The sequence below is a fragment of the Bolinopsis microptera genome, chromosome 8 (assembly GCF_026151205.1).
Source record: "Bolinopsis microptera isolate Bmic1 chromosome 8, MBARI_Bmic_1.0, whole genome shotgun sequence".
NCBI classification, from domain to species: domain Eukaryota; kingdom Metazoa; phylum Ctenophora; class Tentaculata; order Lobata; family Bolinopsidae; genus Bolinopsis; species Bolinopsis microptera.
Window position 1 is genome coordinate 15,744,721 of NC_087079.1, and position 15,024 is coordinate 15,759,744.

Consider the following 15,024-nt stretch of genomic DNA (forward strand, 5'->3'; position numbering starts at 1 on the left):
ACGTGGGGACCTTATTGAAGCTTTTAAGGTTATTAATGGCTTGACTGATTATGGTTCAGACTTGTTCAGACCAAGCAGATCAGGTCTTAATCTGGTTTCATCCAATAGATGTAGTAAGAGTGTGACAAAGGTCAAGAATCTTCAGTGTTCTTTTCTTCCAGAGCGGGTTGTTCCTTATATCTCTTGTACAGACTGTTTTACAAGGACATTGACAGATGATACTCACATTAGGCATTCATTATTGCATTCAAATTATTTCACTTGCATTAGGTTTAGAAATTTATTCTCTGGTTAACAGATTTCAAATGTTTAATTGATTTGTAGTATGACAGTAAGGTATATAAGAAGTTATTTAATTTTGCTTGGGCTATTATATTGACTATTGAGGTTTAATGATGATATGGAATTTGAATTTTATATACATTTACACTATGTGGTTGGGGCATTTTGCATAGTAAATATGGTTACTACTCCTATACGGGTATATGACCCCCAGAATATAGGTGGCCCCCAAAATATAGGTCATGTTAGTGGATACAGTTCTAACCAAGATAAGCGATACTAATGGTATCTGTTACTGCTAGGTTGGAGTAAAACATGTAACTAATGTTTCTGGATACAAATTTTGGACCTACATGAGGTATTTTGGTATATTTGGTCATATTTGTCATTTTCTAGAGGGGTAAATATGGCGAAAAATTGTCATGACAAAAATCTGTCCAACACATGCCATTAAGACTACTGGTATGAGTATAAGTATTATTTTAAGCTATCTTTTCATCGAGACATCTGCAAACTGACAATTTGGAAAAAAGTTATGGCCACCACAATTTTACGGGCCCCCAGAATATAGGTCTATACGACCCCCAGAATATAGGTTGGTCAAAAACCCTGAACATGCCCAAAACCATGCTTTGGGATGCTCTACTTGTAGCTACTAGTCTCCTGAACCCACATATCAAGTTTTATCAAAATTGGATAAAAATTGGCCGAGTTATGGGATAAAAACAAAAACCATATGCCCATATTTGGGCATATACACCAAATTTGATCGATTTTGGTCCATAAATTGGTCAAATATGAATATTTTTGAATGAAACCAACTTTATATGGAAGGTAAGCATATATTACACATTCTCTATGATTATCAGCTCAATATCTACCTAACTGTGGATTCTGTGTTCAAATAATCGCAAAAAATGAACAAAATCGCCCATATCTCAAACTGACTTCGCTCAAAACAATAGAACTCAATAGGGTTTCAATATTTTCACATGAAATTTTCAGAATCAACGTAGAATTGTCTCATGACCTTAAGTTTTGGGACAGAATTTTGAGTTAGGCCTTTAAAAAGATTTGGCGGCCAAAAATGTCTGATTTACAGTCATTGAGGTGCACATTGTATTGATACAGATAAAAACAGCCCCCCTCAATCATATCTAGGGACACTCCTTCAATCTTATTTTTAAGTATTTAGTTAAGATCCCTACTAAATGAGTGCATGAAAGCTTTTTAACTAGTAAAATTAAAGATTTTACTCATTACGGGTATATGGCCCCCAGAATATAGGTTTTTTTTTAAAAATAGCGACCAAGATTCTGCATTTTCTCTGTCACCCTGAGCATTAAGGAATTTGGGGTAGTGATGAGAAACAGTTAAAGAACATATGCTGAAGAGATGGCATCATCAAAATGTATGAAGGTGGAGTATTTGAGGACGATTTTTGCATACCTATATTCTGGGGGCCGTAGTTTTTGATTTTTTGCTATTAAGTATACTCTAAACCATTTCAATTTAGTATCTGGAGCCATTGGCATCATCAATACAGTCTCAGCAACATATTCTGACTGCATATAACTGTCTGTGACAATTTTAGAACGACTTAGGAACAGATGTTTGGACCTATATTCTGGGGGCCCTGTTAAAAAATGGTATTTTTACAGGTGAAAAAAAAGTACACTTAAAAACCTAATAATTATTTTCAACTACCCAAGAAACATTTAAAGGGTTATTATGTACATATTTACAGCCCTAAACATGCTTAGAAGTAGTTTTAACACCTGTTTCTAAGTGCTCAAAAAACGACCTATATTCTGGGGGTCATATACCCGTATATCATATTATTTGATTGGTGCCCGTATTCGATTTCTGATTATTTCCCTAGGAATATGATTATTATATCTCAATTTGGCTTTAGGTAGGGTGCCCCGCTAAAAGAACTGGATTCTTCCAGGAAGCATCCCGTGCACAGAGCTTGGTCTACATATATATTAAATTATTAACCATTCATTCTGTATGTGCACGGAAATTTATTTCAATGTTCCTTATTGGAACAAACTCCCTTCGGAGGTGAAGAACTGCTTGACAGTTTTGAGTTTTAAAATTGGATTGGAAAGTTTTAAAAAGAATATGATTTCTAAATGTATTGTAAATGACTTTCATTTTTGGAATGTTTCGAAAGAAGTTTTAACAAGAATTGAAGGTACCAGTTATATCAGTAATAAGGAAAAACACAATGATTATCTGTGGTTCCATCCTTATGTAGCAAAGAAACGTTTTATAAATCTTTACTCCACTGGGAAGTATGAATAAATTAAATTTTGTAATCTTGTTTTTATTCATGATTAATATTTGATAAATTATTACCTTTAAATTTGATGGAGAAATAGTTATTTTTCCATGTAGTGTGATGATACTTTGTAGACATTAGTGATGATGTTATATCATAATTTTTACTTTATATATACTTTATACTACTATATACTATCATATATTAAATATATATCATTATACTATATATACTTTATATCATATTATTTGATTGGTATTCGATTTCTGATTATTTCCCTAGGAATATGATTATTATATCTCAATTTGGCTTTAGGTAGGGTGCCCCGCTAAAAGAACTGGATTCTTCCAGGAAGCATCCCGTGCACAGAGCTTGGTCTACATATATATTAAATTATTAACCATTCATTCTGTATGTGCACGAAAATTTATTTCAATCAAAAACTTTACTTTACTTTACTTTAGTCGTATAAAAATTACAAAAATCATCCTAAATTATTTATTAGAAACGTCTCAATAATGGAAATAGTTTTTTTATTTTTTTATTTTATTTTATATATCCTGTCATCACTCCTTGAGTAATGGATATTATATGTTTATTTCAGTAAATATATCGATCAATAAATTAGAATAGAATCTTGTCTTCTTTTCAGCTCACTCTTCTGAAATCTCTTCCTCTACATTCTCAACCTCATCAACTTCCTCATCTTCATCATCAACATCATCACCCCTGTCTTCATCGCTGGTGGTGTGTGCGAGATTTAGGTCCAGTTCGTCAACAGGTAATGGAAATAGTCATACAATTTAGAAATTTACCAAATGCTGAATATCTACATAAGAGAAAAATGCCTACCTAAATGCCTACCTAAATTAATTTCTATCAGTAATACACTAAATATTAGGTGGAGTCAGCACACGTTTACCAAAATCAAATTTTTTTAATAGGAAGAATCTTAATAAGAAGAATCTCATTGCCCATAAGAGAGATGCCCGTTATCAGTCTAACCAGTGTCGTAACGAAGGGCATTGCTCACGCTGGTCGCTTGAATATGGGACAATTTTGAAAAACTTAACTGAGGTACTAGCAAAACTGCACGTTTTGCTCTAGAAACACACTTTTTTAGAGATTTTCGGCGGGGGGTAGGGGCGTTACGCCACTGGGTCTAACCTTTTTTTTCGTTCTTACAACGACACCTGCGCTTCTACCCTGTGTGTGTTGAATAATACAGATTACAGGGGTCTTGATGTCATTATGCCTATGGTGTTGTTTTAATTGGTTTTATCACACATACAAGTATACAGCCATACTCTGTTATTATTTATGTATAGCATACATTATCTTCCCGCAAGTGTAGTTCGAGATATAGGTTTATACATTTATTATTTATTCAACTGTGTATTTGTTAGTTATTTCTTTTACACATAGGTTTTAAACTAATTACAATGCTACACATTTATTACATTTATTGAACTTATTATGTTATGGGATGGAAGTGCTTTAACCAGGTGTAGTCAGTATGGCTCTATAATATGAAGGACTTGTTTTAATTCTAACTGAAAAGCTTGAATCTAGAATGTTTTTATATCATACAGGGTGGCCCAGAAGTAACTGCCCAGTGCTGCAGTGCCCACACGCAACCCTTCAATAATTCACGTAATTCTTCTTAGAATTGCATAGAAATTTCTGAGATTACAGATATGGGTCAAATATAGATTTCCTGAAAGTTTCGTCAAATTTAATAAATTACGGTGGGTGTGGCATGCCAAGCCCTCTTTTCCGCTATTGTCACCATAAAGTAAGAACGCTTTCAGCTAGGAACTACAAAGTTTCTAGACATATTTGGTTTGATAATTTAAGTGCTTTCCAAAATTTCAAATTTTCTTTGCCTCCCAACCTGTCGATAGCATTGATCCTTATGTGTTCCTGTGGCTATAGAATCTGTGTTATATTGTGTTGGGGATAATGTACCTGAAACAAACAGAGTAAAAAGCCAAACGATATTCGATATAATCACATCCATCTAGTTCAAAATTGCCCATATTCAATCTATAATCCGGTGTGCATGTATATGTTTGTCCAACAATTCCTTCCTAAACGTCAGATTTAAATAGAAAAAGCTTATATACTTTAACAGTTTGATCGATGTAGGCTGCTCCCGTCCAATTTTGGTGTCATTTATGGGGATGGATGATAGTTCGTGATAGGGAGGTCTCCTTGACCCTCTCTCTCTCTCGCGACTCACAAGATTCCAAAAACCGGACTTCCTTCACCTCAACTGAGGGACTAGCAAAGTGTAGGCTCAATTTATTCGTACCCCACACTGTTCTTCACAGGCTTAACGGTGGTATCGACAAAAGGAAGAGGAGGTCACAGAGGTAGACGATAGATCTACAGGATGCGAATGCTGGAAGAGAACTGTCCTGTTGTTCCTGCTGCGGCTAGTCAGGGTCACGTGGAGGTTACCAACCATGACTCCCCTCATTAAGGAGGTATGTCCCTGGTCCGTTCTAAGACAAGTCATCGGCCAAACAATAGGTGATATGTTTTCACTGTACTGCATAATGCACCATAAATGCTATCTGCAAATCAAATCAAATAGCCAATCTAATGAGTTTTACTGACTCTTTGTTTCCATTTAGACAAGTTAAATACAACCCATTTAAACTACTCAACGATGACAATGACGACGACGACCAACAACCTAGTCTAATCACAACCAAATCTCAAATACTTCTAAATGATTGTAACTCAAACACTGCATCTGACCATACAAATATTCTCTGCAACAAGTAAAGAAACAATCAATCTCTTCTCTTCAAAATATTGATGGAATAAACCAAATTGACAACCTTGCAATTGAAACCTGTAGGTAAAAAACAAAATCTGCCGTAATAGCCCTATCTGAAACCAACACTGGAAAAGAATTAAGCAATCTATTTCAGCTCGACGGTTATAATAGTTACATCCGGACACAGCACCTAACGAAACAAAAGGGCACTGGAGTAGCCCTGTTATTTGACGATAAATTAAATGCTAAGCTGTAATTGAAATATATTCAACAAGTCACAGAACATCTAGAAATACTTGTCTATCATTAAGTAACGAAGATCAACCTGTTAATGTAGGTGTTTTGTATCGTCCACCAAGTGGCCTGTATTTCCCAAGCTCTAGTTGAACTTTCCTAACCTTTCTACTTGATCACATCCGAAGTTAGTTATCTATTCTGGAGACTTAATATCGATCATCATGATAAAGATAACAAAAATGTCAAAAATATAGAAGAAATATTATTCAGTAAAGGATTTTGTCCGTTAAATCTATTGATACCCTCGAAAAACCAGGCTGTAAAGCCATCCTGCAATAGATAACTATTACAACGATATTGAGAATGTGTTACTCAGGCACCCTAAAAGAACGAATAACTCATAACACACCTATTTTTAACACATTTAACTGGAATTTTGAATCAACTCGAAAAAACTTCTTTTAACAATATTACGACTTCTTCAATCAAATGTTAACGCTTCCTTGTGATCTTGAAGATGATCTTAAGACTAAAAACAAATCCATAACTTTACTGAATTCCATGACACTTTACAAAAACTCGTCAAAAAAATCGTTTAAACTAGAGACCCCCGAAAACCTCTAAGAGAACTGTTTCAGGTTAACCCTTGGTAAACTCCCGGTCCATTTGCTCAATTAATAATCGCATAAAATGTACTAAAATGGGTTTTTTTTTTTTTTTATTTTTTTTTTTTTTTTTGAGATAAGAAATAGAAAAATGTAAAACGCGGGGAAACTGATAACAAGGCGGCATTTGCCAGTGCCCTGAATGCTCACTAAAACGTATTTCGCTACCTTATCTACAAAGATTACAGAAAATGTCCTAAAGAAAACTCGTCAAACTGGAAAAACAAGAATACTTCTCTGGTAAATTTGCTGAAAATAGCGGTGATAGTAAAAAGACCTGGGAAACTAATAATTCGTATAAGAGGTAAACGGGGCGGCGTGAAATAAAGCCGCTGATCACCATAGAACAACGTTAAGTATCAATTAGAAGGATCATAGCTAACGAATTCACTAAATATGTTGTATCCTTAGCCTCTGACCTATATACCGCTTACAATGATCTTGGACAAATTAACATAAACAGTATACCTAGGTTTCTAATTATCTACCGCTTTCAAACACTTTCCTGCATTTACATGCAGAACTGCAACAACAGACAGGTTAGCAAAATCTATCTGAAACTTAAAATGGCAAGGCAAGTGACATACCGATCATGTAATTGAAGCAGTCCTCTAAAATATACTTCCTTTACTCACTGTACTGTATAAAACGAATGTATGAAAATGGCATATTTCAGATGACCTAAAGTTGGAGGATTATCCCATTTACAAGAAAGATAACCAGGAAACACCTTGAAAACTATAGACCTGTATAAACGCTACTGTGTTTGGTAAAATATTTGAAAAGATTATATTAATAGATTATCCAGCTTCTTTCATTCAACAGAACTCCTTATTATGAAAACCAGTACGGATTCGTAAAAATCACTCCGACCAGTTATGCCCCTAAATTACTCAGTGTACCACGTAGAACTTGCCTCAGAAAAAACACACGTTCTTGGAATATTTATTGATCTAGTAAACCTTTGATACAATATCACATGTAAGTTTACTGCATAAGTGTAAAAATTATGGAATCCGTGGAAATGGCAAATAACCTTATACAAGTTTACCTGTCGAACAGATTCCAGTATGTCCTCGTATTAGGTGAAGAATCCGAGAAACTTCCAGAGTCTATGGATTGCCGCAGGGAGCTGTCTTTGGTCCCTTTACTTTATTATTTATATAATGACAATCCGTAACTATCAATTATCGGAAAGTTTATACTATTTGCCGACGACCTAACATATTTATAGAATACACATGTGACAAAGCTAACGAAAAAGGAAGTGAGTTCTATCATTTGTGTACAGTATATGAAACTATACTTATTTACATATTAACATAAGAAAATGTTGTTTTATTCATTTTAAAACCCTCACGGGCCAAAGAGGAGAAAGCTAGAAAGATGACGAGAACATACTACTTTAAATAATGTAGTTATTAAAAGAGTTCAAGAACTAAGTTTCTAGGCGTTATTATTACGACCAAACTTAACTGAAATCAAATCAACAATCTCAGTCACTTAACGCAAAACTTAAATGCGAGTAGGAAAGCTGTTGCAGAATATACGACACATTGACCAAAGCAGTAATATAAGGAGTTATATCATACGCTATTTGAATCACATTTAAGGATTTGGAAATCTGTGTGGGTGGTATTACAATAACCCGACTTGAACTATCTTTATAAACAAAGAAAAAGTGAATAAGAATTCTGTTGGGGAAAGAGAGCTTACCTTGAGAAGTTTAAAACGGGGTGCCCGAACACGACCTGTTGATAAGCAAGACTGGGGTGGACTATTTAACCAAAAAGAACACTCCAAGCTTTGTTTAAAACCCACAGGTTGTTGAAACGTCCACAAACTGTACAAAGTACACTTGTCTCTTAAACTATCAAAATTAATAAGTTAGATGAAACTTTATCTCTGTACTACATCAAGTTAACAGGTCACCACGACGCGAGGATTATTCATACAATCACATCCATCCTCACAATTCATCTACCAATCGATCCTATACATGGGAACAGCTTCGACAAACATCAAGTAAGATAAGTTTTAATACCCAACCAAACGGGTTTAAGAAATATATTGAACAAATTGCCTTACGAGAAGGGCAATTCAAGCATGATACACTTGATTGGGTGTGAGCTTAATTTTGCACAAATGAGCACAAGTCTGATTTATTGAGTACTAAATTGACCTTATATCTCTTCTCATACATATATCCACGGCAATCCAACCAAAATCATTACTTTCACCATTACTGCCAAATATATATATTTATAACACAAACACACTAGTACCGACAAGTCGCACTGTAAAACATGCTCACGATACACTCAAAAATGGAAATATCAACGCTTGTATATGAAACTTACACTACACTCAGTGTACCAACCCAGTGTTAACTAGTTATTACACCTGGTAACTCTACGTAACGGCGCGAAAATAATAATTCATGGCGTTTTTCATTGTCACATCTCACGTCGAACCGGATGAAACCGCGCGCGCGTAACATCTTATCTTGCTTCTATCTCAACGAATAAACACTCGACGACTTTGACAATGACCGACGACTTAACGATTGTGAGTTATGACTGACTTAAACTGTTTGGGTCAACTACTAAAACTGCATTGTATACTATCATTAAATCATTATACTGGACATGATATGACGAAGTATCTGAGCAGACACTTTATTATACCTCCACTTATGAACTTGATTAGTCACAACAATAGAATCATTATCAATCATACAATAAAACATCTTATCAATAAATGCCCAAGCAGCACCATACATCAGCCGTGTACCTTTTTCGACTCCATGAGTCCCTGAATGGACTTTTGTTTTACTTTTGTTAATAATTTGACCCGCAAACCTTCTTTCTTCTCGAAACGACAAATCCTACTGAAACTTCATTACAGTATAGATAATGATAAAGCAAATCATGTGAAATATGACTTTACGAATAGAATCTATATCTTGTCATAATATTTAATACCTATTGATGGTTTAGAATTTTTTATATATGAATTTTACTGTGAAGCGTTTTAACTCTTCCCCTCGGCATTAATTTAGAAAGTTTGATTTATGACAACAATTGCCAAATGACTAGTAGATATAGATTTCAATGTTGTAAGTGATTTCAAAAGAGTAGTGGTCCCCAGGGCCCAGAAAAAAAAAAAAAAAAATAAAATGAAAAAGCCGTACAGTGCACTTGGTCCTTATCCCTTGTCACTACTTCCCAATGGATTCCACTTTACACAAAACATGAACGTTTACAATTTAGACGTACCATTTGCATATATTATTAGAAAGCAAACAGTATAGAAATAATAACGATGCGTGCGCGCTTGAGCCGCGCCGCATAACATTTATGCTTTTAGGGGCTGTAGTAACGCTGTTTACACATAATGATTGTTGCATTGTACATATTTAAAGTTTGATGATATATTAAGATTTTAAAAGTAAATGTTTCAATAGCTGGCTTTGGACTTAGGGTAAAATTATCATTAATTATTTAAAAAGATACAACCACGGATAGTTTTAAATTTTACATAGTCGTATAACATAATCAAGTTAATCCTGTTCTTCAAGAATGCGCTCTTTGGCGGCCAGTTATTGACTTGTACATAAATTGAATTTTTAATTAAATTGTGAAGTATTAAATTTATAACGTTCAAACGGAGGCTTAAAATATTAATTATATTATGATTGTAAAATAAAGGATAAATTTTTAAATTTGTTTCAACTACAAAATTTGTTTCACTAGACATAGTGAGATGTTATTTCATAATTTACTTTTACTTTACTTTACTTTACTTTCAGATGTCAAAACTGCTCGACAGTTTAACTTTAAAGTTAGATTGAAAGGATTTAAGAAGAAATGATTTCTAAAACGCAGTGTAAATGATTTTTTTATTTTTGGGATGTTTCAACAAAGTTTTTAGGGAAAATTAAGGACCCATTATTTAAGCAATAAGGAGACACATAATTAAGATCTTAGTTTTCATCCTTTTTGTGGCAAAGAAGCGTTTTAATAAATCTTATTCCACGGGGAAGTATTAATCGAATTTGTTTTATATTAATGTATTAGATTTATTTATTAATAAAATTGAATTGATAATTATTAATGTTGATGGAAAAATATATTTATTTAAAATAATATTTTATTTAGTGCAATGTATTTTGTAAGACACTTGTGATGAAGTATAATCATAATCTTACTTACTTACTTACCTACTTACTTACTGTGTAACAAACATGGGGGCTATAAAGAAACATTGGGGCTATAAAAGAATCGTGCATTTCGAACAAAATTTAAAAATATGATGGACGAAAGAATTAGACTCAGTGTGAGGATCGATTCCGAGATGCTGCTTATCTCCAAGAAATTCGGGACCTACTTAAATCTCAAACAAAGTCAACATGATCCCTGAAACTGTTAAATAATCATAATCGCTTTCGAACAATCCCATTTGATCAAGCTAGCCTTTTTAAAACGAATATATTTATGAGCAGTTTTCTCAAGAGAGCGATTATGGCATTTGACATAGATTTTCGGATGATTGTTTTTCCAGTCTTGTGTTTTTAGTAGAGAAGATGTTCTGTTTGATTCTTAAAAAGTTAAATCCTAACAAGGCCGATGCCCTGATGGATTCAGGGTAGTCCCTCAAAAACCTGTGACCAAGCCTTGCATACTCATATAGTGTTTTATTAACCTGTCCTTCTCAAGCGGATGCCAACCCCCTGATGAAGCTGGCACTTGTAGTACCAGTGCACAAAAAGGGCGATAAGCCTTTGGTTTGAGAACTACAGGCCTATCTCGTTAACATCTCTTGTAATGAAAGTCTTGAAAGGTGCATAAAGACGCCATATACTCTATAACGAACAGACGCGCACAAACCAAATGTACTTCCACAGGTGGTGGAACCGCCATCCTTCCTAAAATCCTTAAAATCCAGACCATCTGGCATTTCCCTTCTCAACCTCACCAGAAGCCACAATTTTCATTTTATATTGACATTGTACTGAAATTTTCACTATCCCACCCAGACCACCCCCACCCTCCGCACACATGGAACCACTGGAAGCGCATTGAACTACAGATTTTTTCGCTGGCGCCTGATTGTTGCCAGTCAAATATTTCATCATGAGTCTATTGACCACGCAGCCCTATCTTTACCTTAGCATAATCACTAGTTCATGTTCAAGTTTTAAAGAGAATCTTTTTCTGCATCCCAGTATAAATTTGATTAGTTAACTTTTTCATAAAGTCGACTATTAAAGTGCGCAAAGTAACCATTTTCGACAGACCACTGCAAGTGCAGCTTACATAGTAGCCTCCCAGAAAAACTTAGAAAATATTTAGACATCATCTCAACTGTATGTGTGCAAATTTCTCAGATGCTACTTTGGTGATCGATTTGTTTGATTAGAGAAGATCCAAAGACGAGTTCTGTGTACTTATTTAATACTTTCGCGTGCAATTTTTAACGGCCAATCTACAATTAAAATTGAAACTAATATTAATTGAATCGATTAGTGCATTGTAGCCAATAAAAACACATATTATCAAAATATCAGTTTCCACAATGGGATGATCATGATAGCAGAGGACTACTCCACGGAACAGATACTAGTAAAAGTGTAGAACCGATGTGGGTCGAGTCCAGGCCAGGGTTGAAATCTCGAATCGAAGATCAACCCCCTAGCCTGGACATCGAACCCACATCCGGTCTGAATGCTTTTGCTCTACATATTAATTATAAATATAAGGTAAATACAAATATCTTATTGAAATAAACAAATACAGTCAGTAGTTAGATAAAAACATACGAACACCGATATAATCATTGACGAGTTATTACTAACACGTATTTTGCCATAACTCCGGAGTAGAACTATGTTCCCAAGACCTATTTATACTCAAACCCCATCGTATTTAAAGTCTGAAAATAATTCAAAACGACCAAACTTAATATCATTCGTTAAACAACAGTAAAAAGAGTGATTTAAATCTCGATCTCTCAAAAATGGATTTCCTGATGCGTTTGATATTGTTACCGAACCCGGATTTGCTCCTTGATGAGCATTGTAAGCGTTTCCCTTCAAAAAGCATTACTGGCCAGTGGCGAAAATCCTGCTGCTTGATCAATTCATTTAATTATATTCGTACCGACCATAACATGCATATTCAATTTTAGAGCTCTAACTGACACTTATTGCTTTTTACAATTCATAGATTTTAATACATTCGCGCCTTCCGTAAAGTAAGCAAGATTCTGAAATTTCAGCGGGCAAACTGGACTTTTATCAATGTTGTTGATAGAGTTCTAAAAAGAATATCAAGAAAGCTTACAGAAACGATTCCGTCTATCCTACATAACAGTCTATCCTCCATAACAGTATTTCACTACCACTCCTCCGCTCCGCCCCCGAAGAGAAAGGTCACCATTCTACTCACACTCACAACACGCACGCATCCTTGGTCACAAGAAAGCAAAAGATGATCTACTCGCTACGGTAACAGGAGAATATTTCTGGCAATGGCCATCAATCTACGTTGGAAAGAGTTATTTTGCTACCTCTCAACCGACACTCTCAACAACACAAGTGAAGTAACTTACACCTGTGCTCTACGTTATTCCCCCCCCTATAGACCAGAAGAAATCTGGGCCAAGACTTCTGAAATAGAGAATAACCAATCCCGATATTACTACAATATTCTTTTAGCTTATTAAATCTTTTTTGCCATCTCCAAGAATAAGTGGCCTGATATGATTTCTATCACTGTCGCTAAACGTGTAAACAAATTAATAGATATCATGTCATACAATTGCATTACCTACCGTTGAACCTATGAAAGTATTTTTACTAGCGCAGTAAAATCGGGGGGGGGGGGCCCGTGGGTAAGGGTTCATGTATTAACTGTTTTTAGGATAATAATTAAGACCACCCACCCCCTTTAACCGGCCTTTTGTGGTACTAACTGTTGAAGGAAATCCACTGTCTATGTCCTGGTTTATAAAAATAAGATACCCACCCAGAAATATGCTGTTCTTAAACATCTCATTAAATACGACCTTGTTAGTTTTAAAAGGATCCGATATTGATGTAAACAATGAAACTAACAGTTGAGATAATCTATGCCTTAATTAAAAACATAAACTAACACACGCCACATGTTAACATATTACAATTACACACATGGCCTGTAATGTAAAGTGTAACTATAACATATCACACATCAATTTAAGAACCAGTAGTTGAAATACATTTTTAAAATAAATTAAACACTGCACCTTCTCAAACGGAAAAGTCAACAACCAAAGCCACTTTTTAAAATTATACAAATGATCAATCGCGCACAATCTGTTTTAATAAATTATATCTTAATTTAACTAACTGTTTTTGGTGCCAAATTAGACCTAAACTCATATTTAGTAGCATAACAGTACAAACTGTTTTTTCTGGGAAATGAGCGCAGGTATTTAATATAATATTAAAGTACGGTAAACTGGTAAACTGGTAACTGGTAACTGGTAACTGGTAACTGGTAACTGGTAACTGGTAACTGGTAACTGGAGAGAATGCTGATAACTGGAGCTTTCCAAGATGTGGGTACAGTTAAGATTTTGGTTTTCATTAATTTAATATTTACAATTAGCTGCCAACCTTTAATGATATTACCCGCAGCTTGTCTGGTACACAATAAGCATCGTTTGGAACTGGTTATAATACCTCTCATCACATGTTGGTACAACATTCTTTACGAGTAACCGTGTAAATTGATCTAGTAATTCATACAAATAACAAACTTAAAAGTTTCCACAGAATTTCATTTCTGGATGATAACCGTAGAGCACTGTAGCATAACTACCTACCTCCTTAAATAGAAATACTCTGATCGTGTATATTATATCTGAAACACTCACCCTATGTATACAAAATAAACGTGTCCAGTTACACATTGGAATACATAGCTTATTGTATTCGATATTGTGTAACTAGATACGTATCTTTTGTTCAAATTTCTTGTCTCAAATGTACAAAAATAAGGTTGGGTTTCATTACTATTATCATAACTTTCTACAACCAATTAATTATCTTTCTCAGTCGCGCTATCGTGCTGGACGATGAAGCGATTAGTTGAGCGCCTACAGTCAATCATGCTATTAAAATACATCTACGGTACGGACATCTGTCCTGTCAGTCTCATCTCCTACTGGATAATGATAGTTCTACAAGGTCTTTCTTTGGTGGCACAGAAGTTTCTGATCTTCGGAGCAGTGATTGTGGTCCTGTCAAAAACTCAATATCAGCAGATGGATAGTCTGAGTAGATTGCAAGAACGAAGTTTAAGTAGGGAATTGAGGATTTATTGATTTAATTTTTATGTGATATTATCCGGATCGGAGCTTTGTTTATTATTCGCATTATTGTGATGATTAATTATTATTATTATTAAGAAACTGTTTACACCATTAAAATATTCAAAACCCCTAAAAGAAATCAAGACATCCTAAAATGGTGATCAGTACAGATCAAGACAGCTAGAGATTAATAATTCACAATTCCTGGGTATTCACAATGTCTGTCAAGTAAAGATCCTCTTTTTTAGGCATTGGAAATGGTCGACGTTTGAGCAGATCACAGGAACGGAGTTTAAACATCGATGTTTCGTGTTTTACTATTAATATAGTATGCAATTGTTCAAAATAAAATGACGATTCTAGATATTGTTTTAAATGATCGTTTTCTGTCGAAGATTGGTTCGGTT

General features: G+C 34.7%; 3 protein-coding genes across 2 annotated transcripts in view; 2 read left to right on the top strand and 1 right to left on the bottom strand.

Annotated features, from left to right (window-relative positions):
• Positions 1-15,024, bottom strand: part of LOC134819366 (zinc finger TRAF-type-containing protein 1-B-like) — a 102,985-nt gene that overhangs the window by 38,602 nt on the left and 49,359 nt on the right.
• LOC134819367 (small ribosomal subunit protein eS4-like) overlaps positions 1-15,024 on the top strand; it is a 79,237-nt gene that overhangs the window by 34,031 nt on the left and 30,182 nt on the right. The gene's annotated exons all lie outside the window — the stretch shown is intronic.
• The window catches only part of LOC134819364 (probable fumarate hydratase, mitochondrial), a 57,707-nt gene that overhangs the window by 9,014 nt on the left and 33,669 nt on the right, over positions 1-15,024 (top strand). The gene's annotated exons all lie outside the window — the stretch shown is intronic.